The sequence below is a fragment of the Bombus fervidus genome, chromosome 11 (genome assembly GCF_041682495.2).
Source record: "Bombus fervidus isolate BK054 chromosome 11, iyBomFerv1, whole genome shotgun sequence".
Taxonomy (NCBI): domain Eukaryota; kingdom Metazoa; phylum Arthropoda; class Insecta; order Hymenoptera; family Apidae; genus Bombus; species Bombus fervidus.
This window is the reverse complement of record NC_091527.1, coordinates 10,064,361-10,090,293: the sequence shown is the minus strand read 5'-3', so window position 1 is coordinate 10,090,293 and position 25,933 is coordinate 10,064,361. Positions and strand designations below refer to the sequence as shown.

General features: G+C 39.8%; 1 protein-coding gene and 1 long non-coding RNA gene across 6 annotated transcripts in view; one reads left to right on the top strand and one right to left on the bottom strand.

The window, feature by feature from the left end:
- Positions 1–25,933, bottom strand: part of LOC139992028 (uncharacterized) — a 513,816-nt gene that overhangs the window by 348,719 nt on the left and 139,164 nt on the right. Inside the window, exon 1 of one of the 5 annotated variants that reach the window (XM_072012476.1) lies at positions 16,699–17,457. The exons of the other annotated variants lie outside the window; for them this stretch is intronic. The gene's annotated coding sequence lies outside the window, so the exon portion shown is untranslated. Of the gene's footprint in view, positions 1–16,698; positions 17,458–25,933 lie in introns of those variants that run through there. 5 annotated transcript variants of the gene reach the window in all.
- The window catches only part of LOC139992084 (uncharacterized), a 125,393-nt gene continuing 117,048 nt past the window's right edge, over positions 17,589–25,933 (top strand). The window contains exons 1-2 of the long non-coding RNA XR_011801014.1: positions 17,589–18,142; positions 18,221–18,322. This is a non-coding gene — a long non-coding RNA (uncharacterized lncRNA). The remainder of the gene's footprint in view (positions 18,143–18,220; positions 18,323–25,933) is intronic.

Genomic DNA, 25,933 nt, shown 5'->3' with positions numbered 1-25,933 from the left:
TTTTTCCTACGCGTGAATTATTTCCAGGATTATATGAGCGCGTAAATTATCTTTATCGAATTTCTCTATTAGATCACTCGATAATTTGTTTTCCTTTCCCTGACATAAATAACGAACAATGAAATTCATCGTGATTAAAGTTTTATAAAAGGAGGAATAAGAAATTCAGTGGAAGGACAATAAATAATCCTAGACAATGAAAATACATTACCGATTAATTCTACACAGATATTTGCTTATCTTCGTCCGAAGTATCCAAAAAACCGTATTGCTTATATATTTTACTCTAATATACGTACATATAGTAATCAATTTTTACATAAACCATACAAAATATTTTAGCCATACCATCTACAATACGGCATTCATTTAAAAAAAACGTGTTTCGAGTACTGACAATTTTACGATATTTATTTCAAAGTGGTACATCGTGCAAGACTATAAAACAGAATAAAAAGGAACAGAAGCGGAACCAGAAGCGAAATGATAAATAGAGGCACGTTAGCTCGTCCACGGTATAATACATCCCCAATTAAAAGCCACGGCGCGTTGGACTTTTTGAAATTCCATTTCGTTTCTGACACTGTTGGCAGTAACGCGTGTCCAACGTCACTGGGCCCGCAGAAATTTCATTAGACGACAGACTGACGCAAATCGTAGCATTTTTACCGCTAATTGTCCGTCGACAACGAAAATATTCTACAGAGTCTGTGAATTCTTGCCGGATGCACGCTAAAGCGATGTAATTAAATAACGAAATTTTCCGCGTTCCATCCGCTTTATTACGAAATTCCGTCAATAATCGCCCGTTGATCGAATCAACAATCTTCCTCTTTCGTAGTTTTAACCCTTTTCGTTCATACCACGACCGAGTCAAATTGATCGGATTAATTCGCACCACGCCAGATGACTATAAAAAACCAGAGAAAATAAAGAGGAGAAATAAAGGAACGAGACGGAGGATGTACGAAGAAACGGTCGATTAAAACGCATCGTTCGATATTCATTTTTCCAAGAGAAAGGCTGCACGTCGACGACACGGCCGATTAATTAATTTAAGCATCTCCAGCGTGACGTTATTAACCTCGAATTAAAAATAGCCTCGGAATCAACAGCGACCGATCAAAGCCGTATGAATGGATTAAACGAACAATAAAAAAAAAAGAAAAAAAAAAGAAAAACGAAAAAATAAAACAAAAGGGGAAAGGGAGAGAAAATAGTAGAAAAGGGTCGAGAGAAAAAAGGGATGGTGACAAACAAGAGTGAAAAGAGGTCGATTAGAAAAAATGGGAGTGATATGTTACACGATGGCGTCGATCGCTCTTTGAAAATTCTATGGAAAATATTGTCGGGGCCACGCATCGAGCGTCGCTTCATGGAAAATACGTCTAACCGACGATCGTAAACGTCTGTTGCCAGTGGAGGTACCGTGTACCGAGCGGCTACCATGACGATGGTTCGCGCGCGCGTCATTCGTCGAAACGACGAAACGGTTCTACACCTGCTCGGTCTATAATTCCAAGACGTTCGTTTACATTCCAACGACTCTACGAGAGCAATATTTTTACAAAGTCTAGAACATGCGCCTAGTGAGACTCGGCTGGCATGTAACGGACCTCGCGTGTGTATAAAGCTAAGAATAAAACGACAAGACTTCGTTAATTGAACGAGAAGAAGGATGCAGTAACTTCACGTGAACGATGTCCATTAGCCGGGGAATATAGAAATAATAATAGAGGATATTGTAAGCAATATCTGTAGCACTTTAACGAAACGAACGCGACGCGATGATTATAAATGGCGCGACTTCCTACCGCTTTACGACGAATGCTCCTCCTATTTTCCTTTATTCTCCCTTTCAATTTCGATTTCAAACTAATGATAGAGGAGAATCGATATCATCGAGGTCACGAAAATTACAACGGACGGAGTCTAGCCTGCTATTCTAATCTATAATTTTCTCTATCACGCTACTTTCCCTTTCGTGAAGGCGATTTCAAAGTCTCCGACCGTTTAACCGCGTTTAGAGATCACAATCTTGTCCATGACACGCTCGATAACGACTCGTCCTTCCTCTTTCATCGATACAATATGCAAATCGTATTTATGAAAATGAATAAATTAAAATAAACAAAACGCTACGTCGGACGATATCTTCTAAAGGATCGTAAAATAGTCGTGAAAGAAGAAACCGATAAAGAGGAAAGGAAAAAGGATAAAATAAAATCAGAGATCCGAGAGCGAGCTGTATCGATCGCGGCGAGTCGCTCAACGTCGGCACATAAATTCTGGAAACGAAGCGGTCGGGCTTCCTCGAGGAGCTCGCGAAACTTGAACGAGGTCAAGAAGAAGTAGTAACGTTGTCGGTTCCCGCCACGTATCCTCGTGATAACTGCGCGATAGAATGTTCTCTTAAATTTCCCAGGTGGATCCCGGCCGTACTTGCTTTCGCGACGTCTTTATACGGTTTCCAACGAATACCTATGCGTCTTGTGTCGGCCCATTCAACCATTCGCGAGAAGCCACGTCCTTCGAGAATAAGCGAATATCGAGGATGTCGCGGGAAAGTGGCTGCTTCCACGGACAGGACTGTCATTTTTCATGTATATAACTCGTGCCTGGATTTTCGAGACGGCAGAAGTTTCGCGAAGGAGCAACAGAGGCGCGACGGAACCTGCGATTCCAAGTGAAACTGGCGTCACAATGAAATTCTGGATATCTTTCTTTTTGCCTTTTTCTCGTCTTTCCGTGATCACTCTGACGTTTAATTTCGCTCTGGATGAAAAAGCACGAGCAAACTTCGGCGCGTTGAAAATTGTTCGGAATTAAAGCACAGTAGCTCGCGAAAGTAATATATTTACTACAGAAAATATTTATGTATATATTATGCGTGTACAAAACATTTTGACGTTTAATTCGTATTATAATGAGATATGACTATCACGATTATGACTATCACATTGGTAAAATTTCGAATCAATTGAAATTGTATAAAATATTGTAACATGAATGGTCGTGTTGAACGTGTAATTTGGTTTTAAATTTTACCAATATAATCGACGCTATACGATATAACATCGAACGAAGAGGTTTTTCAGGAAAAAGTAAATGAGAAATGAAAAATGACATTTCGTACGATCCTTCGTTTTCGAGAATATCGTGTATGAAAATATGCGGACCGGATACCACTTCCCCGTGTTTATATTTGAGTAGCTCTTCAAGCTCTTCAAACACGTCGGATTTTTTTTTTTTTTTTTTTTTTTTTTTACTATAAGAGGTCACGGGAATTTCCGACCGATATGGGGCATTTTTTTATTACGAGCTATTGCTCCTATAAATCGCGCACGAATTTCGCGTATTTATAGCGATGTTTATTACACCGAATTTTGATTGAGCGTGACCGTACTCCGTGCATTTTCAAACTCGATTTCCTACACGAGACTTTTACACGGAAAAAAGACATAGAAACAGAAAACATACATTCGGAATTCCAATTTATTCCAACAAACGCAGCTTGATATACGCTTCTCCGTACTGAGACACGAGATATCTGCCTGATATTACTCTTGTTTCGACAACAGTGCGAAATAAATTATCCATATATTTTACGTTCGAAATCAATCACCGTAAAACCATGGATCCGATACAAAACAGTGTATCGCGATTAATTCCAAAACAAGCTCGCCAGTAAACTCCGAAAGAGGAACGGGACAACAGCTCGTGGATAACACGAATTACGGGATCTAGCAGCAAACGCGTGTCATTTGTCGCTGGCGCGCTCGCTCTTTATTAGTTTTGACTCTCGGTTTGCAGGGATGTGCCGGATCGCAGTTTGCGGCCGGTTAACGGTGACAAAAAGCGCGAGCTGACACTAGGAAAGAAAACGAAAAAGAAGAGGCTACCAACGTACACGATCGTACGTATGAACAGAACGTACGTACGTCGGAACGGGAGCAAGAAGAAGGGGAAAAATAACGAAGCGTGTCGAGTACGCGGGAAGCGAAGAAGAGAAGCTCACACATAAACGCGCGCGAGCACCAGCGCCACAGGGACGAGTGGTGACTCCCGGTGGTATTTATATAGATGCTGGAGTGTCGCCAAAATGCTAGAACCGACCCTATCTATCGTCAAAAACACGGCACACCTCTCTTCTTCCACTCGGTTCTATCTGCCTCCTTCCATCGTTCTCGCGTCTCTTATCTGGTGTGCTCCTCCTCTGACTTCTCTCGGTTTCTTGGCCGAGGAAGCGACAGCCAAGAGTGCTCCACACCATCCACACACCCGTGCGATGGTCAGAGGGGATCTATCTAGACGGTAGTTTTCGCGGGATGCTCGTTCGAACCACTCCAGCAGCTTTATTTGTCAACCACTTTGTGGCAGAGCCGAGCGAACCGTCCGTCCGGTGAAATTAAAGGCCCTGCGCCACACCGATGACGAAGGTCACTATGCATCGTAATATCATCTTAATGTTGCTGCTGACACCCGCTACTAACAGCGTCACTCTCTTGTGATACACTGTGCTAGCTTTCTACCATGGAGGTAAATTCACGATTTATCGGATTTTGCGAACGAAGAAACGATTCAGCGGTTCTAGATGAACCGTGTCGTTCAGTGGTGGACCGTATCGACGTATTCTTTCATCTACGGATTTCCAACATCGTAAACAAGTGTATCGTACATACGATTGTGCTCTCAGTGAAAAGTGAAAAAGAACGATGATATATACTAGACAAGTTGCTTTCTTTTCGATTTACCTTCAAAATTCCTATTATTTATGCCATCTCTTTGTAATAAGTGAACAGTAATCGTAACAGTAATCGTAAACAGTAATACGAAGTGGAACTGACCAAGTCTTATAAACAACTGAAACAATTTAAACTTCCAGACGGAGCCACGTCAGATTATAAATACGATAGAAACGTTAGATCTCGCTAATTAATCGCATTACTCGTTACATATTATCGAGCTATATAATAATACGTATCTGTTTCCAGCGTATCATGAAACCTGTCGCTCGAAATCAAAGCAAACAAACAGGAACGATCAAAGTTTAGCGACAGAGGCATTAAGTAATTATAATCAAACGCAGCGCAGCGTTTCCAATTGCACGTACCGTGTACACGGATGCTCACAGTTTCGCAAATTCTCGGCACGTATGAAAAGAGAGAAAGGAAGAGAGGTCGAAAGAAAAATCTTTTGAGGGTTATTTTTAGAGATGCATCGCCGAACAGGAACATCGGCCAATCCATTCGAGTATTCAGTTAGTTAAGAATCCGCACGATGTACCAGATATCCCGATGACTGCCAAGATTTCATAGCAATGATTATTCCGAAGACGATTCTGTCCAGAGCTGGTTATAAAGAGGATTTTAAGAGGCGAATGATCGACATGGTCAACACCCTCCGATTTCATCGATCCTATAGTATCTTCTTTATAATCCACGTTCTGTTTTCTCTAGATAGAATCCAGCAGCTTTGATTTCTCGACCAGAGGTCAGACCTCGATCGTGTCAGATCGCGATACTTTGGAGAAACGATTGGCAATCCGCGATATCGATAGAAAATACATAGATCTCGTTTTCTCGTTTTCTGCACATAGATAATAATGCTGGTCGATAAATGTTCGTTTAAGATGGATCTTCTACGAAGAAATGTTTTCTGAAGAAACAGCAACGAAGGTTTCACCGTTGCTTCGAAAGACGGATAAACGTAACAAAGCTTAAAAAAAGGTAACATCTTGAAAACTGAAAGTAGGACAGGAACCGCGTGATCATAGTCCTTTTTAGAGAAGACGAACGGTACGAAGTTACACCATGACACAAGAGTACGCGACAATGGCATCTTTTTAGAAATTTCCATCGCGGCAGTTCCGCTCGGCGAACTTCAGTTAATTTCGTACGCTGCTCGCGGTCCTGGCTCATATTCGGAAACATTCGCGCAAAATTTTCACCGTGGCGTCCCCGATGCGATGCTAAACGCGCACGAAGAAGCACGAATGGCTTTTGATACGCCATCTGAACTCGCAAAATGTTCGTTCGTGCGTGTTTCTGCGCGACGAAATGTCTTCGCCGCTTTAAGTGTTTGCAAATGTTCGCGAATACCCAGGCCGCACCGTGAATACTGAGAGTTTCCAGTTCGATTAAAAATTCGCCACGTTCTCATCTTCGTTCTTAGTTTTGCAGCTTAACGAAATTACTAATTATACTCAATTTTATTAATTTCTCCAATGACATTGTTCGGTGATTGTTCGTTGATAAATATCTGTTAGTTATATTATAAATTTTGCATTAACTGATAAGAGAAGTGGCATTATATATGGTGTATTTAAATGTTAGAATTTAATCCTGAACTAAGAAGGGCTATATAAAATGCTGGTAAAATATTTTGCCAGATACACAGTAACTGAATTTCTTCTTTACATTTTATACGTGATATTCTTTTCTATCGTCTTGGAAATTTACTTTTTCTCAGTAATCCATTTAATATGGGTAAACGTATATTTCATTCTAAAAAGTACAAATAAGCATGCAACACGAAACTTATTTCACCGTTAAACCTACATGAACAGTATTTTTCCAACACAGAATTAAAACAAAGTAAGTTGCCTCTAACAAAACCCGAGAAAAATGTTAAAAAACATAGCCACACGATTCGTCTACTCTTCAAATCTTATCAGCCACATTTTTATTACCATATTAAGAATCGCCATAATACAATGTCATTTTTCCTTCATTTAGCAACGATCTGTTTTTTCTCTTTTCTTTTTTTTTTTTTCCTTTTTGTAATTGCAAACTTTCTTATTCCTCTAACACAATATCTTCACAAAGAGAAAACACTGTTCGAGCGACTCTCTCCATGTTCGTTTCGTAGCAAGAATTCTTCATTAACACAGCGAATTTCTAGGATATTATATTTCGGTCTGAAGGGGAAAAACGATACGACATTCTACGCGAATTTCTAGCTTAAGTAGCCAGCTAGTACAACCGGTAAGGACGTCGTGAAAAGTTCCAAGTAGTTGGTGCTACGGCTAGCAATTAAGAGGATCATTAAAGCGAAGATATCGCGCACGCTTTGAAACGATCGTCAACCAGCGATGTGATAACCGTAAAAGAATACGAGTGGGAGCATTAGAGGGAGAAGAAAGCTCGCCATTTTGCACGCACGATCGAGCAATGACGAGATCGAGAGGAAAACGTAGAAGAGTGCTAGATCGATGTTATTATTGTTCACGTGGACGTGAACTCTCAAACGACTGGCTCGTTTCTCTCGTACGCCTCTATTTCCGCGTGAAATTATTACCTCGGTACCGAGCATGCTGAGCTTCTTCCACGATTCGTTACGACTAAACGTTCGAGTTCAATGTCTTCCGCAATGTATAATATCGAAGATATTTCACTTATCTGGTCGATGTTAAAGTGTTTGATATCGCTAACTACGCTTTTATAAATACTCGAACACCTGGCCACAATAGTTCACCGGCTAATAATATTACGTTATAATCGATTAGTTAAAAGTATGAACATACATGATTGCCTGAGATAAAATTAAATATTAAGATACTAAGTATTAGATTATAATATTCAAATATACTTCGTTGGAAATATACTTTATGATAGCAAACTATAATTTATGTTTCGAAAAGTGTTAACTACAAATATAATATTTGTATGTATAACTAACATTTTGTATAATTTAAAAGTATACGAGTGTACATGTACAAGGGTTGAACAAAATAATGAAAACGCTTCTTACATGTCATATATGTTATATATATAATATATAAAACATGTTTCCATTATTTCATATATGCTATATACGTATACAATATATAGTATGTGTTTCCATTATTTCGTCCACCTCCTCTATATCAAACAGTTATTTCTTTTTACGCGATCAACGTTAAATTTATCGAAACCACTATCTACGCTAGTATATACGCGTTATAGTTCCAAAGACACTGAACGAGCGTAATTATCGTCCGTCTATCCGTACGCGTCTCCCGTTCGCTGTACGCGAGCTAATGGTTCAATAATTGTTTTACGACACTATTACATTTCTCGACGGCGTATTAACGGAGAGAAATAAGCAATGGAACCTGGGTGCGAGTACTCGATGCTTGGAAAGTTTTAAGACGTACACCGGTGAGGGATGTAGCAGCGTTGTAGGAGAAGATACGATTAAAAGATTCATAAAGACAGTCTCTCTAGGGTTGCGCAGGTAGGTTGAATGGAGTAAGAAATAACAGCTGACTGAATTTTACAGAGCGAGGAAATACTTGAAATTTGATTTCAGAGCATTATGGCTGTTGACGAATGTCTACGTTATAATCCGTGAACGAGTGTGATGCATTACATGAACATTTAAAAACAGAAAACGGATGATAAAGTGTTCGTAAATCCCTGACTTGTCCTTAATGTAATATTTCATTTTCACACATTTATGACGTTTATTTGTACAAAAATATATTCGAATAATACGCGTTGCAAAATCATTGGAGGCAGCGTATTATGTGATAACGTAAAGAAATGAAACTATAGAAAGAAATATTTAAAGAATGATATTAATTTAGAGGTAAAATAATCTTCTCTGCTTCGAATAGTAGAAATTATTATTATACTAAATGTAATACAACCACTTTTAACATAATTCCATCGTTCTTTTTAACCAGAACAGGATAAAATCCCTTTATATCAAATATAAAATCACTCTTTCGTTCGAAGAAAGAAAATTAATATTTTACTTCATTTCGCGTGTCACTTTTTCGTTCGCGTTCTAAAAACGCGGAGGAAAAAATTCTCATTTCGTTCACCATCGTATCTCCTTGTTTGGCGCAACGATATTTCGCGGGAAAAACAATCGAGACGATGACGAACGCACCAGAATTAGCCGCTTCTCACTGACATATCCTGCGGTAATTTGCAATGCAGTTGTCTAATGTCGCGCACACTGGCCGTTACGCATTGTTTCGCATCTGCGATTTCGTGACAGGGGACATTCGTTGGCAGACCGCGAAGACCTCGAGACGGTGTTAGTGGTAGCGCACGTTAAGTTGATTAGGCTAGCAAGCTGGCGCTTTGCACGATTTTACGTTTTGCACGTACCGGCGCTCGTGAACGCACCGTTTCGTGTTCTCGCTGACACACCACGTTTTCACGAATGATTTACGATAAAACCACCGGCACCATGACCAGCCAAAATGCCAAAAAATCGAACGACCTACCACTTCCTCTTTCCAGTTTCTCCTAACTACGGAAATAGAAGTTTGCGGAAACTATATATATGCACACGAAGATCGTAGAAACAAATATAGTAAGTACGTCCTTGTTAATTTTTTTATTTTAATCTCACTTTACGACTAAAAAAGAATGTTTTAATTAAAAAAAGATAAAAATAAGAAGAAACTGTTAGCCAATGCTATAATCGAGAAGATAAATTTTTTAACATTTTCACTATCTCAGAACTTTTCTGTATTTTAATACGATGAGAAGCAATATTTTTTAGACTATGCAGGCGGTGGAAGAATACATGCTTGACGCCAAGGTCAAATAACTGGATAATTTTGATAACATAACTGATTTATAAAACCATTATTCTGTAAAAAATAGAAAATACAATTTAAGTGATTATTCTACTCGGTAAATATTTTAAATAACCATGGTAATTATCATTTGGTTAATCTCCTTAGCATTTTAATCCTTATGAACTGGTAATTAATATATAATCTGATAATTATGAATGTGTAATAATAATTAATATTTAGTATTCAATTAACATTGGTATTAGATATTATATTTACTAGCTCGATTTTGCCGAGATACGAAGTGGTCACGAAGAAGTACATATGAATCATTCTTCGAATTTGATATTTAAGAAACATTCAAGTACATCTAAATATATTAACATTCTACTACATATTTATTTAAATACACGTCTATAAGAAACCAGCGCCCAAGATGCAAAAGATAGAAGAAACTTAACAAATTGTTCTGCTGAGAAACATGAACACGTTCGACTACTTCTTGTACTTTAATTAATCTTACTTTACTTAGCTATTCCACCCAATTCTACTTCACGAAAAACATACAAAATTACTGAACCTTAGATCCAAGATCACATGACATTTTATAAATACATATTCTTAGATATGTTTGAAAAGAGCCTTGAAAACAGGAAAAATCGTTGTTATAAATTTCAAATAGAAGTTCTTCTACACATAGGTCGTGTTTTGTTCACAAAGTTAAGATGATTAGGATGCGAAGTTGATAGTAGGAGAAACTAGGGCGACCATTTAGACGCGTTAATTAAAGAACCTGAGTTTTCCGGAGCAATACCGATATCAATCAGCCTGATTATCGCGTATGCATCAAATGGTACAGAAATATCCATCCAGAAGGCGAGAAATGAGAACAGCTGTCGATGCTTGGCCCGGATGCGTTCACTATGACGTTGAACGCACGTGACAGCCGTATGTCACGCACATAGCCGTGTTCTTTTTCGATTTCAAATCCGCACACATACAAACTGGATTCAGAGATTTTGCCCCGAGTCAAAAAAATAATGAAATGGTCGCGTCCAAATCTATTGGACCGCAGCCAAAGAAACAGATATCGTAGCGCGATATGACAGGGGAAAAAATTGAAGCCAGAACCCGAAAATCCCATGGACGATAACAAAGGTATGCACTAGGCGTTTTTTTTTTTTTTTTTTTTTTTCGACAGCATTGTGTTCGATAACAAATAAATAAGCTTGATATCCGTACAAATGTGATTACTACCGTGTGACGACGCTGTTAGATGATTAAATTCAGTTCCTAATCCTTTATCTATTGTGACAAATTTGTATGTATAGTTTGTACTTGTCAATCTTCGATATAAATATTTGAAACTAGAAAAACTACAAGTACGATATGTCTTGGGATTAAGAGGATGATACGAATACAACCATAATTATAATCTGTGTTACGATTGTCAATTCGATATTACAAGACAGCCTAACATTTTACACAATAATCACATTACGATATTGTTTATATCAAAGCTCTGTAAACAACAGCAATATTTCTCCTCCTGTCTTGAATTATTCTACAAAAACTATTATTACCACTCTCACGACGCATAAAGGAACGCTTTATTTATACCGAGTGCAAAGCAGTAATTATAACTGCTTCCAAAATGCAACAACGATGACCTAACGTGACTTGTCTGAAACTTTTTAATTTCCATTCCTTCTTTCTTCCGGTGTTGCACTGAAACATCCCTACGAACCGGCCGATGTTTCGCGTTTCCTGTCTGCGGCTGACTTCAAAGGAATCGTTCGCGGCGCTTTTAAATCCGATATTAAACGGTTTAATAAATGAAGCAATTTTCGATAAAGAGCACGGGCAAACGGCTCTCTTACTTCAGCTTCACGTGCACACGATAACCGCCCGAAGCGCGAGAATTATTTTTTAGAATACCGGAAGAGGATCGCGAAGGGGTGGGCGGCTCGCCCTGTCGAACCCGTGGGGTTAATTCGCGATTCGCAACGATCGTCGAATACTTGAACGCTGGACAGAGAATGGAAAGGAACGAAAGAGAACGAGAGTGGATCTCCCGTCCATTCGGCTCTTTTATTCCGTTTTCTCTGCTTTTTATTCAAGCAACATCGGATTTCTCGCCTGTGGCGAGACCGTAACAAGTTCTGTCAATTTCCACTCGTGGCTGAATATTGAAATGAGTCAAAGCGATGTGGAAATGTTTATCGCAGGCAGAGGGACCAAGGTCGAGAGGAAAAAAGAGGGGAGAAAAAGCAGGGAGGAAGCAAGCGAACGGAAAAGCCTCGCTAATCTAAAGCTCTAACCCATGCAGTCGGAAATGAATCGCGAGTAAGATTCTCGATATAATGGAAAGGAAAAATAACGCCGGGATAAGCTGTATCCGTTCGTTTGCATCCCTTTGCACCGTTCTGTATTTTTCTATCGGCAAATGCGTCCGGCTTTGAAATTATTTCCGCTCGTTTCTTGCGCAGCTCACGGGCGCGATCAGAAAGAAAAGTGTACGGTTCTATCGTGAATGATGCACGATCGACGTGAAATGGTTCTACAGCGTAGTTTTGGTTTCGTTGAAAAAGGACAAATGCCGCTAAAACGTGCAGATATTGGTTGATAGTTGGAAATATACATGTACGAAAGTGGAATGGAGATTTTGTTCGATTCTTCCAAATTGGTTTACTCTTGTGTTGGTTCGAGTATGTCTGGAGGATAGGCATAGTGTGTAATGCTGCAATTAGTAGATTAGGAGAGCGATGGATAGACAAGTAGAATAGGACGATAATTGCTGTGAAACTAACTTTCAATCTGCTAATTCTATCTCATGTACTTTTTGACCATGTATATTATTGTAACAAATAAGATATTAATATTCGCTGTTAATAATCCTAGGTATTCTATAATTATATTGAAAGGAATTATTGGTTATTTAAATCTATCGAATACACGTTTCTCTTTTTTTCCAAAAAAAGAAAACTGTTATGTACATGTAAGATTGTAATTAATTGGCAATTTAGTAAAAATTTATGCACAAAGTATAAATTACAATGTTAAAGATAACATACCATAAAATATGAAACGAACGAGGGAAAGTACAATACATTTCTGACAAAAATACCGTTTTTATTTATGCGATGCTTCATTACCTTAAGACATATGTACGTACATATATGCTACCAATCCTTGAAGTGTATTGTATATAACGTATTCAGACGTATATGGAGATAAGAAAATAGAATGAGTTGTAAACTGTATCTCATGAATAGGAAACGATCGTTTTAACGAAGAGACGTTGATCCATTCCACGGAGAGATAGTCACAAGGCAAATAATTGCACGATTTATTGGAGAGGAATAAAAGGGAAGATACGTCGTTGTGAAACGAAAATAAATATCTACATTCGACGGGGTGATATTTTTATACGAAAAACTGATCGAGCTTCGAATAAAAAAATTAACAAATGCAGGAAAAAGTGATGATACTAAAAGATAAACACATACTTTGCCAAACACGATGAATCATACTTTATTCATTCGGATTATTTGTTTTCTACGAAGAATTTAAAACTCATTCCGCAACGCTGTTTTTCAAATTTTGAGAAATTCACAGTCACGAAACTTATCATGTCGATTGCAATAATTTCAAGTTAAAGAATTCGAATCAAAATTGTGTATTACGCTAGATACTCTCGCAACTTTCTTGCCAGTGACAAATATAAACTGAACATATACGGGTATACATTGTAGTATATACCAATTTATCTTAAGTGACTCGATCTACTATGAATGTATTTAAGCTAAGCATGAATTTAATTATTATTGTTGTCATACAGATTATATTCATATCGTTCATCACAAGAAAATCTGTGTACTATACGTATAATACACTATAACAATGACTGCTTCAAAGATTTAATCCGATCCTCCTGACCTTTTCAAAACACGTAACGTGCACTCAGACAATATTGAATCAGTAACATCATCTTCGAAAGCAGCAGATCATCCTACACGATATCTATCAAAATGGTAAAGATTACAAATGAATTTAAATAATATTAATTTTACTTGAAAATTTAAGGCAATTTAAATTTGTTAACATTATGCTAGCGGAGAAAAGGCACATAGCAGCGCAGTAGATGCAGCAGACATGGTCAGACTATGCATATCGCGCTACCGTTTACATGTACATTCTTCCCCTCTCTTGTAAATCGACAAAAGTCCTCGATAACACATAAATAGTTCAATAAAAATCAAAGGGAGTAGTTCGGTTAAACAATTCCACTTTCCAGTAATTTGACTAAACCAACGAAAACCACCTGAATAAACAACCAATGTTCGTGAAAATAAATTTTTATACTTTTGAATATAAATTAGGTTCTAGCTATAGCTTTCTTTCTCTTTCAAAAAATACACTTCAAATATCGAATCTTCCTACTGCAAACCCTTCAATTCTCAGACAATACTACTATTCCCAAAATCCCTTCCATTACAATTTCCTAGTAATCAAAGTTGAATCTCCATTTTCTCCTCATCAAGCAATCACAGATCACTTCAGCAAACATCCTATAGCAACGAAGCGTGCATCTGAAATTCTAATCCGTTCTGCACCTTCTCGATTCCGCAAAGCGATCTAAACTTTCGCGGGCCTCCTCGCGATAGCGGAAATTCCCCGTAAATATTCGGCGACGTTTCGATTCGTTTCGAAACGGTAGCCGCGCACGAACGTTCGAGTGGCCGCAGCTAATGCCCGTCAATCAGAAACGGCACGTAGTAGCCGCGATAAATAAAAGTGTTCCCCCGCTGGTGTGTATATTTACCGGTGACTATTTTAAAGCGCCACGCGCGCAAATACACGCCACCGACGAGGAAGTCGCTGATGCACTCACTGAATGAAGAATGTAACTAATACCGGGGCCGTGATTGCGACACGGTCCAACGATATTCCGTAATAATTCTCTGGTCGGTGATCTCTACTCCGTTAAAGTTTTAACTTTGATTTACACGGACACGACAGATTCCATGTCCCTTCCGTGTATATAAATTATCTATTTAGAAGCAACAGCGTAAAACGATCAAATTAGTGGTGAACTGTTGACGGCGAATCATTTATAAATGATTGTAAAGTTTCGAAGTACAAGTAAGCTACAGATAGTGAAAAATGTTGATAGCACTTTTACTTAAGTAACGTCTTTGTAATTTAATTATATTCTGACATTTTTAAACTACTCGAATCGTTGGGAAAAATCACACGTGCAAATTTATTCATCGTCGTTATGATCAAGGATTTCTAGGGATTCTTGTAAAAGTAGAAATCTTTGATATTATGAAAATAAATTAACGTAAAGCAAAGAGGAAGATAGGTACCGAGGCAGAAAGAACTCGATTCTTTTGTTTTCTCCGCAAGCAATACAACTAATGTCAATTTCCACTCTTCTCTTCGTTCGTAAACAACTATTTATACCCATTACTCTCCTCTACTCTGACAACTATCTCTATTATTCGCATCAATATTCATCGATATTCATCAATGAATCCATAGCTATTAGTACTATAGAATCAACAAAGATCCGTTTCCATATATTCATAAAACGATCGTATCTCTTCGAATCGAAATCGTTGGACCAATTTCTCATTTCATAGATTAAAGAGCTAATCGTTGCCGAGCGTATTCTCGAAAACGAGTGCGCGAAGACGACAGCTCGTGGCGTCGGGACGCGCGGTCGTCGCCGAATCTCGGTGGCGAACCTTTAATTAAAATCTTTCGATCCGAGGGGACAAATCTCGCCGTCAGAAATGAGGCGAAACGACGCGAGAATGGTCGTAGAGAAACACGCGCGAGTAATGTCTCATTACGTACAGATTGACCTAATTACGAAAGGAAACGTCTGGCGCACTCGAGTAGTCGCATCTCGTCTGCAGTTGGTGCGTTGCCTGCCTTTCTGTGTAAAATTGGAAATCGTTCTCTATTTATAGCGCTTTTCCGATAGGGTCACCGAAGCCGGACAAATATGGAACAATGTAGGGAGCAACAGGGAGCGTAAAACACTCCGTTGCACGTTCCCTCTTTGTTTCCATCTTCCCTCCTCTTTGCTCCCCTCTCGCCGTTCCCGCGGCGTGTTATTATTTTTACGTGCCGCCGTACTGGCAACCTTGACTCCGGTATCGATCTGAAAAAGCACAAGTCACCGAACGCCTCGCGAAACTACGAAATTTCCAACGTGCACTGTTAACGCCGGAAACAGCGTAAACAGTAAATCCGCCGGACGTCAGAGACGAACAGCCGCCACTACTCACGGAGTCTCTTTATTCGTCCGTGAGTTCTACGCTTTCACGGAGCAGCTACTGGTCCTGCTGGAAAGCGAGTTTCGTTGTTACGCGCCGCCGAACCGCGGAACGAGCGTTCAATTAATCACTTCCCGCTTATTCGAACGCAGCCGGCTCGAATATCAACTTTGCAGAAAGAAAAAGCGATTTGACATTCCTATTCGGAGCAAGTAAAATGAATCGATTCCCCTGAGTCTTTTCGAATTATTAAAGAGAGTTAACATTTATTTTGAATGTTTCTAATTGTTATAAAATACATGGTAAATTTGTAATATTTGAATCGAAGTGAAAAAATAGGGTCGTTTGATATATCGAAGGGAAATATAGATCGATAATGGCGGCCATCTTTACAGCGTACGGATGTATAACAAGACGTTAATAATTGCTTCGATACGCGACACTGAAAAGCGTTGAAGTTAACTATCCAAGATCATACAATCTAACCTACATCTGTCATCGCGAAAACGTATTACGCGATCCTTACTTTCTAAGTGTAACCGTGTCAAACTATATTACGATCGATCACTGTCTAACACGCGATCGACCATTACGTTAATCGACGTCGACAATGGGTTGGCTATTTCGATGAATCCCCGCGAAAATGGGAAGTGCACCTCGCACACATAGACGTGCGAGCAATACTGCACATCGACACTAAACACGGGTAGCGAAAAAACGGTTGCACGAGAAGAGGTAGAGTCCACAAATCGTGTAATTAACGTGCACACGTTTCAGCGAAATCCGCGACGTGTCGCGTTTGCGCGCGTACAGAGCGTAAATCACGCGGACACGAACCATAGCCGCGTTTATTTGGCGCGTAAAAACGCCTGGTCAGCCGTATCGCATTACCTTGTCAACGAAATCGTCCGGTGTCCCGCCAACCAGCCGGAACAACAAGTTTCTCACATTTTCAGCCCTCGGCGCGCTCTCGTTCTCCCGCTGGGGCACAGAGCACAATCTCCGAACGAGCGTGGTTGCACGCGGCTATGATCACGGCACTGACTAGAAAAAACCAATACAAACAGGAGCAGCAGGCCTTATATATCTCCTCCGGTTGAACAGCGTGCAACCGGCTTCCGCACTTCTTCCTCTTCCTCTTCTATATTTTTTTTTCTCTCGTCTCACACTGTGATCGCGTGCGAACGCGCCCCGTTATGGCGCCGCTGTCGGCGATCAACGACGCAACGTTCACCGCGACGCGGCACGCGCCAACCAATGCCCATATTTCTTCCTCTCGTTAAAACCACCACTCGATCGTCACACGGTAAACGACAACAACAACACCGGCGGAGTTTGATCGGTACAGTCGCGCTCGTAATCGACCACACGCGAGACCGAGATCGTCCGCTCGAAGAGATCCGGTGTACCACACGATCACCACCACGACAACGACGACCACCGCACGTATCAAACACGACTGCTACAAAGATCCACAAACGCGTGACGATCGCGCGAAGACGAGGACTAGCACAACGGCGCGACGACGATGACTAGGACGACGCGACTACAACGACGACGGCGGCGGCCGGCTCGCGAGGACCTCTTCCGCCGCACGATTCATGACCACCGACGGAGAGCACGTCGCTCTCGTGGCGACGACTGCGCCACTGCGCGGTATCTCGTCGAAACGATCCGACGGGCACGCGAGAGGGGTAAGGACGGAAGGTCGGAGAAAGAGAGAAGAAGGGGGATGCCGGAAAGGGAGAGAGATAGATAGATCGGTGCGCGTGCACGTAGTAATAGTAGGCTACGGGTAGAAAGAGAAATATATAGATCGTGTATCGCTGTATGTGTGTGTTATATCTGTACGTATATATAATGTGCGTAGCCTAGGAAGAGCAAGAGAGAAATGGCTAGGATTCAACGGAAGAGCGCGAACGCGTACGACGAAGGCTTAGCCGAAATTGACGGTCGTTCGCTGCGTTTGGATCATCGCATCGCGTCGTAACAAACGTGTCGCATATACGACCGACGAATGGATGGACACACACGTTGGGTTGAATTTTCGACGGCCGCGTTTTAGTTGTTTGTCGCGTTGTGCAGCGGCGCTCACGACGTTGGGACGCCCACCACCTGTAGTGCTCACCCTCTTTTCCTCGCGGCCAACCGTCCTTCCGCGCGCGCCATAGGCGCGCGCACTCGCGCTGTGTCGTCCTTTCGGCCCGCTTCCCCTTTCATGCTGTACGTTCCGATCGAGTGGGGGGAAACGAATTTTAAATTCACGTCTATGTTGTCGTTGTCATCGCGAGTCTTTGTCATCGTCCTATATTACGTGCCGTAATGCGGTTCATCTGTACGTTGTCTTACTTTCTAACTACTATATACATATCTTGTAAGATATTGATTATTCATATCGATAACAAACTTGCAGGACGCTGGGTGGTAAACTACAACGAAAATCGTGTTTATAAACATAACCACAAACAGAGAGCTACGTGACAAGGTTCGCCGAGTCATTGTGTTCGAGCTAAGGGTAAGTACACATACTTGGAATGTTTTCAAAATCGATCTCTTTGAAGACAAAGTGTTATTTCGAAGAATATTATTGTTCAGTTTCAATTCATTCTTGAACAAAGAATCTGTAATGTACGAATCTGCACGTATCATGCCATTATGAGTTTATAATGTTTCTTATGTTCACCATTAATATCGTAGTATAACTAAGAGTGACAGAGTTATAAAATGGCGGAATATGATCGAAAATCTTTCTATGAAACTCGATATATGTAACTTCTACTGAAACTATTTTTTTTTTTTTTTTAATTGTTAAATAATTGCATTTCTATCGTTATAGTGTACTCGCACACGCGTTTTTCTAATACATATGTTAATACATATGTACATACAGATTACACAGGTACATAATAAATGCAGATTATAGAGTCAATTACTCTAAACTATAATCAACATATATAGCATAAAGATGGATTCCTCAGAATTGATCGATTTTCATTATAAATATCAGACTGAATTTTGCAAACGCAACAAGTATAACACGGAAACCAGTCATTAATTTCGAGATACATCGGTAGCACGGTAGCTATGCAAATAAAACTTGGACGAATTTGTTACCATACCAGGAATGTTATGACTCGCTGTCAGCGTAAGGTGTAAGGTGTAAGGTGCAACATTTTAGCGTGGTTCCTTACTTGTGGTTCGCACCATTATCCCGGCTCGTTTACAAAAAAATGCAGCGTCTGGTAAGCTTCTCGTTTCTTAACGGAGAGATAGAGGAACGGATATACCGCAGCCTCGACCCTCCGTAAACACGGATTAAGGGAAATGTTCCGGTGTAACCTTACTAATGGCCGTGAAAAAACAAATCTATTTGACGTAGAGCTTCTGTTAATTGTCAACGTAGCCGCAGAATTTTCGTTATTCCCTGTGTAAATAATTTCAGCCGGGAATTATCTGCACGTTTTGTTTTCCCGCCAACGTTAGCTGCTGGACGTTGCTCCAGCCTGTTACTGCTCCGCATGTTATTGCTTCACCTGTCTTCGATGTTTCTTTGCGCCCGCGCACAATTTCCATCGGGAAAGAAACGGAAATCAAGCCAGCCTCTATATTTCCGTCTGCTTCATTGATATTCCTTGTTTTCACTGATCTCGACCTACTTATTCCCAACAGTCATTGCTTGGAAAACAAATCGTTCTAATTTAAAGTAAATTTAACGTTTATGCCTCCTTACGAAATGATGTACATAGTACGCTTGGTACTTTTTAGTGGACACGTTATTTGAACACTACCGTCCAGACTGAGCAATCGCAGATCAGGTCTCGTTTTCTTTTCTCCGAATAAAACACGAGTTGTAAAAGTCAAGCTACGTGGTTGTGTTTTATGATCGTGGATTATAATTGGGTGAATCATAAAGCATGCGTGGTAAAACGAGATTGAAGGCTATGGGAATACCAAAAGTTACGTTCTGATGTCGCATGTAGTTAAGAAGATATCTAAATGTTCTCTATTTAGAAATTGCGAATATAACAAGATCGGAACGTTAGACCGCATAATGCGTGTAGATTATAGATTAAACGTAAAACATGCTCCGTCGACTAAATATGCTCTTTCAATATTCGCAAGATCGTTCATTAAACATCGGAGCAAGCAGCATATTTTATCGGATACAAATGGCTAGGGGAGAAAGCAACCGCGTGTACGTCAAAGTAAAATAAATTACAAATTTACTATTGAGAAATGATAATAAAAAGGATCGAGGAAGGAACTTTCGAATCCTCTCGCGTACATTCACTAGGTTCGCTGCAGCCTTTTTTAATTTTCCTTTACTAAGAAATGTTAAACTTGGTCGGAAGATACGCGTGTGCGAAAATTTATTTCAATGAACAAGCTTACGCCGCGCCGTGATTTTAAAGGAAGAAGAAATAACAATCGAAAGTAGGCAGTTCTATTTTTAATATGATTGACAAGACATGCCGATAGGGAGGCAGGAGTTGGCGATGGTTAAGCACATTAGCCGGGAAAATTACGATCGACGAACAGTTAGGAGCATAACGACCGTAGAAAAGCAATGCTGTAAATCGTTGAAATGGCGCCATAGGGATCGTCTTTTTTTGCCGTGGTCGGTTGTTCCCTGGACTTTTTGTAAAATACACGTAGGCCACTTTGGTGCGCGTAGATGACATTTCGAATTTCGAGAGTAACCGCCAACGGATTTACAAAGTGAGGAAAAGGAACAACGCCATTTGTCTCGCTCACCTAATTAACTGCAGCCGCGGATTCAAACAAAGCCGCTCGATTTAATAACAATTTTGCTGGCGATGTTAACGAGATCTCATTGGATCATTAATTCCAGGCCCCCCTGCCTAACGTGTCGTAACTATTCGAGCTTCTTTGCTTCGTGTTTTGTAACCGATACATCCGTCGATATTTTTAGTAGAGAACGCGAGAAAGCTCGGCGAATCAGTTTGATACGAAACAGCGAGATGGTTGTACGGCATGCATAGCGGCAGTTCGTATCTACGGATCCAAATTCTCAATAGATCCGCAAATAGTTGCCAACGGATTCTCTCTGCGAGTGATTTGCAACCGCACGTTCCAATAACTTATGTCAAGTAATTACATTGTTGCGATTACAAATAATTGCGTTGTCTAGTTCAAGTAGAAATCCATTTGAGTTAGATTCATTTTACGTCCCTTACACAGGGATAATCAACGGTTCCGGGTAAGCTGGATAAAACGCTCGTAAAGTCTTGGTCTTTATCCGAGAAAATTAAGTGTTGCTGCGTGCTCGCCTACGCGACCATGCTTATTTATTTATCGGGACGAAAATAAAGAACAACGATTGATTATGTTTAGAAGAAAAGGCTAGTAGAGCTTTATTTAACATAATTCATTTTTATAAGATATATTCTTACTGAATGATGTTCACACAGATATGTTTGCAATAGTATGTAAATTAAAGCTTTTATAAATAACTCGTCTTCGTGATTCATTGTTTAATCCATAAAAAATATTAATCGTGGATATTTACTTCGTGTTTCGCAACATCTTGATAATTGCGATAAAGGCACATCTTTTTAATTAATTCTCGAACGTTAGATATACCTGGCCGAGGGAGATGCTTAAAGAATTTTTAACAGCATCGGATAAACTCCACGTTCCTCGCTATTTACTCGGTCGCGTTTTAGTCTTTCCAAGTACGGTAATAAATCTCCTCAAGGCAGTATACTCCCGCTATATGTACTTTCTTTCCTTTTGCCGAGATTCTCTGAGGGCTCGGATTTAATTAAAATATTCTATGCGCTTCTTATACCGACATGGAGTAGGCGAGCATCGTATTCTTCCAAATATAATATTCATTTTGCGAAACGCCGTCAGATAAAAAAAAGGAAATTACCCCGCTGTATCACCAGCATTCCATTCTAACGTATAAGTGAATCACGATATTGAATTAATGCAGATTAATATCATGTATATGAAAAGGGGCGAGAAAGAGGAAATAAGAAGTGGATGACCTTTTTAAAATTACCGGAATATAATGCAACATTGCTCGATATATTCATGAAGAAATCGGAGCTTCAAAGGTAGCGTGCGTGTTTTCTTTGGCTTGTGCTTTGGCGTATTCAGATGATCTCAACTTTTGTTTCCTAGTTCATAGTTTGGCAGAATGTACGGTTTTCCGCAGATTAAATATAACGTTTACTATGCGAAATTATTAGACATCAAAATTAAATTTATTCGGAGCAATTGCCAAAACTGGAATGGGGAGGGAGGAGAAACGAAAGAAAACGAAAAAGAGGAAAAGAATGAAGAAATAGGACTGTCGAAAGAGGAGAGACAAAAAAGGGAGGGGAAGATGAAGGAGAATAGAAGCTGAGGGAAGAAAGGGTAGACATATGGTGGAATGGGGAGTGAAAAAAGAATGAAACGAAAGAGAAGTCGTTACATTTGCTTACTTTAACCTAATACCTGGCTGACATGAAATTTGTATACCCTGCCTCATCATTACTCGATTCTAAATTTGTTTCATCATGACTCAATCACGATGTTTCACTGTAAATAATCTAATTTTTAGATATTTTTAATTATTGAAACTACTTTAACTAATTACATCACTATACTCAGATATATTTGCTATGGAAGATATAGAACTGCGATTTCCATAGAATTAACAGACCACGATAATTGGAATTTTAAATAATCTACAATATTTCTAGGGTTTATCGATTTTTTCCCGTAATATTTTCCACATATCAGTTCGTTGACAGAAAATTCATACATTCGTTTCGTGAAAAACGTATAATCCTCGTTCTGTATTTTGCATACGGATATTGGCACTATGCTCACGAATATTATCAAAATTGGTAATCAAAGTAAAAAATACACAACGAGAGAAGAGAGAGAGAGAGAGAGAACGGGAGAATTCTATATACGAAGCATCAAGCCGAGTAAATGGTCAGTGTAGTGAATAGATCAGAATGGAAATTCAAATATGTATCGCGATTCGACGTCATATAATGGCGACCGAGCCAAAACGCATGAAATGGCAGGATGATGCTCGCACATACTTGAACACGCACACATAATACACGTACATATTTATTTCTAGAAAAACGTCACGACCGCAAGATTCCGTCACGAAATTTCTGGCGTGGATTCAACGATATCTTTTTGGCTCCGAATCGACATATTCGACCAACCGCTCTATAGATAAAATAGCGTTTCATTCATCGTGGATCATTTTGTTAAGCCCACGTGGCTTATGCCGGGCATTCACGTGAATCGGCAAGCATGGAACGTTGCGAAAATCCATTGGAATATCGTGCGCCCACCGAAAAGGGCTTACCGGACTATTACCAGAAATTTTCGCTGACGTACGTTGAGAGGTTTTGAGAGAAATCGCTGTTGTTACACATTGCGTGTAGACGGAGCGCGCGTTAAACGGCGCGCGTTCTCTCGTTATCCGTTGAAATATGGTGTTAATATTAGCTGGTTAAAGCGCGGTTCCCTGTAAAATGCCCTTAAAATTGAATCATCGAACCTCGGCAAGAACCGTTCTGTATGGATTTGTTCGTTGTGCAATCATGATACATGATATTATGATAAATTCATTTGCGGCTTGACGTCAGAATTCTCAGATCGTAGATGTCTGAAGAATTTGAAAACATGTAGAGAACATTTGCGATTAAAATTGGCATACTACACATTTAAGATGTTTTCAGAGTAGATAGTAAGGTTTGTACAAAGCATATCTCATTGTGAACAAGAATAGAAATATATTTTACTTTATATCTAGAAATCAAAAGTTCCAAGTATTCTAGAGCCTAAAGAATTAGCTCGAAAACCTACTTCTATTTGGTTTTATCTATACGCATATACCTACTCGTATATCTATCTGTATTTTCGACTTATTTTATTTTATTGTCTATTATGTTTTATCAGTATACCATTCTACTTCTGCAAAGTAATGCACATTTACAATAAAATCAAGATTACTATTATTAGTCGACAACCTTTTTTCTCTGCATGAGTAAACTAAAAATACCAGTTTCTGAGATAATTAACAAAAAAAAAAAAAAAAAATCCATCTCCCTATATAGCAAATTGCCCATTACATTTTACCGTTATATTTTTACCGTTTCCACAAGTAAGAGCCATTTATCCGAGAAGAGGGCGTGAAAGTAGCTATATTGCTCTTAATTTCGTCCGGTACACAAATAAATATGCAGTTTCGTCAACTGTGAGTCAATGCGGCGCGCAATAAACTTTCCGCTTCGCAATTCCCCCATTTACGCACAGTTGCCCGTGTATCATGGCCTATTGTACCGAATGCAGTAACTTAATGCATCATCTACGAGTTGATGATGCAGCACGGATAAGTCTAATTTGAGTTGCTCCACGTAACCACTTCCACGAAGAAAACTTTGCATGAGATGGAGATAATAGTGGTACATGTTATTCCACGTATATTGCGTGTACGAGATGTTAAGCGAAGTCTATAACAACCTCCCGTACGTTGCTCTGTATCCGGAAGTCGAAGTATGACGATTCTATAGCCGATCATTTTCAAAAGAAAGATTTTCCGTCTGTGATTGCTTGTAATTTCTCTTAAACAAGAAATTCGAGAATAGTTGTTCCGTTATATATACTTGAACTTAGAATTAAGAATTAAAGATTGAACGTAATTCAGAAGTATTTTTATTAAAACCCAATGTTGTATTCACCCGACGTATTACGTTTATGTAATTCGAAATTCTTTTTTCTAATTCTTCACATTTTTTCCAGTCAATCGATATAATCGAATCTTACTTTACACATTGTGGTTATGAAAGAAAATTCGAGAATTTTGGAAAAGATTCTCTTCATTTACACTTTGTCTTCAAAAGATTCCCATTTTCAGAAAGTTTCATACTTATAAGAATAAAAAGATCGAAAAGATATTTGAAGCATCGTGAATTCTATTAAAACAAATGTTACGACCGTTCGCGGAGAGACGCGGTCGCGAGGAAAACGCGTCAGCGAGAGGCGTAAATTCTCGCTACGATTCGGCTAATCGACGCCGCGAAGTAGTCGTTCCCCATGTTTCGATTAGGATAACAGGGGTGGTTAATTGAAATTAACACTGTGTTAACAGGTTAATATGACATATATATTCAACGATATATCACACAATATTATGAGCGTCACAAGTATTTGACGATGAGTACAGTTAATGCATTACAGAAAATATGACCCGATTTGACGATATCTCTCGATGAGATAGTTAGACTTTACAAACGGATTGATTTGAGGGTAGAGCCGTTGTAGACTTATTGACTGTTCGGACGACGAAAACGGACTACCCTGAGAGTGACGATGCTAAGTCAGAGGAGAGCTAGGAAAAGGTGTGTCTAGCACACGGGATCATCCGATTTGTTGATGACAGTTTTTTGGCCAGGAAAGTGAGGGTAATAGATATTGTTTCTATTGGCTATTACGATTGTTGGTGGACTAGGAGGGGGCTTACCGCCCTCGATAGAAAGTTGGTGGTGGGAAGCATCGCACGTGTGAAAAAGAACTAATTTTAAAGTGTTTTCCGGACACAAACCAGAGATCTTAGAGAATGCTTTCGTAGAAAAGATCCTTGTTCGACCTGAGAGACTTTGTTGAGATTTTCTAAGATTTATGATCGGTCCTTGAGATTCTTTAGAGTACGCAATAAGGAGGTGCAGACATATGGTTGCCATATACGATGCAAGGCCCCGTCCAGGTAGAGAGTCGGCCGACGTAACAACAAACAAGCTGAAAATAAGCTTCTTCGCTCAATAAATTAACCATACGTATCAGCGATCAGCCCCGCCTTCGAGCAATCGGATCGAAATCACGCACTCTGCCAAAATGCCCCTCGAAATCGGCCAGTTACCACCGAGAATTATCGACAGTCGAAGCCCCTTCGACTGTGTTTCCATTTCCTATCAGGCCGTGCCAAATGACGTCGAAAAGTCGAGCCAACCCCCGTGTGCGTTATCGCACTGGGCGAAAAATAAAATTGGTCGACGGGAGGGTCGGTCGTTTTCGAAATTTCCCAGAGCTTCACTGTGATTCTGGAGAAGGTCGACCTGGGGCGGGAGATGGTGGAAAACTAGCT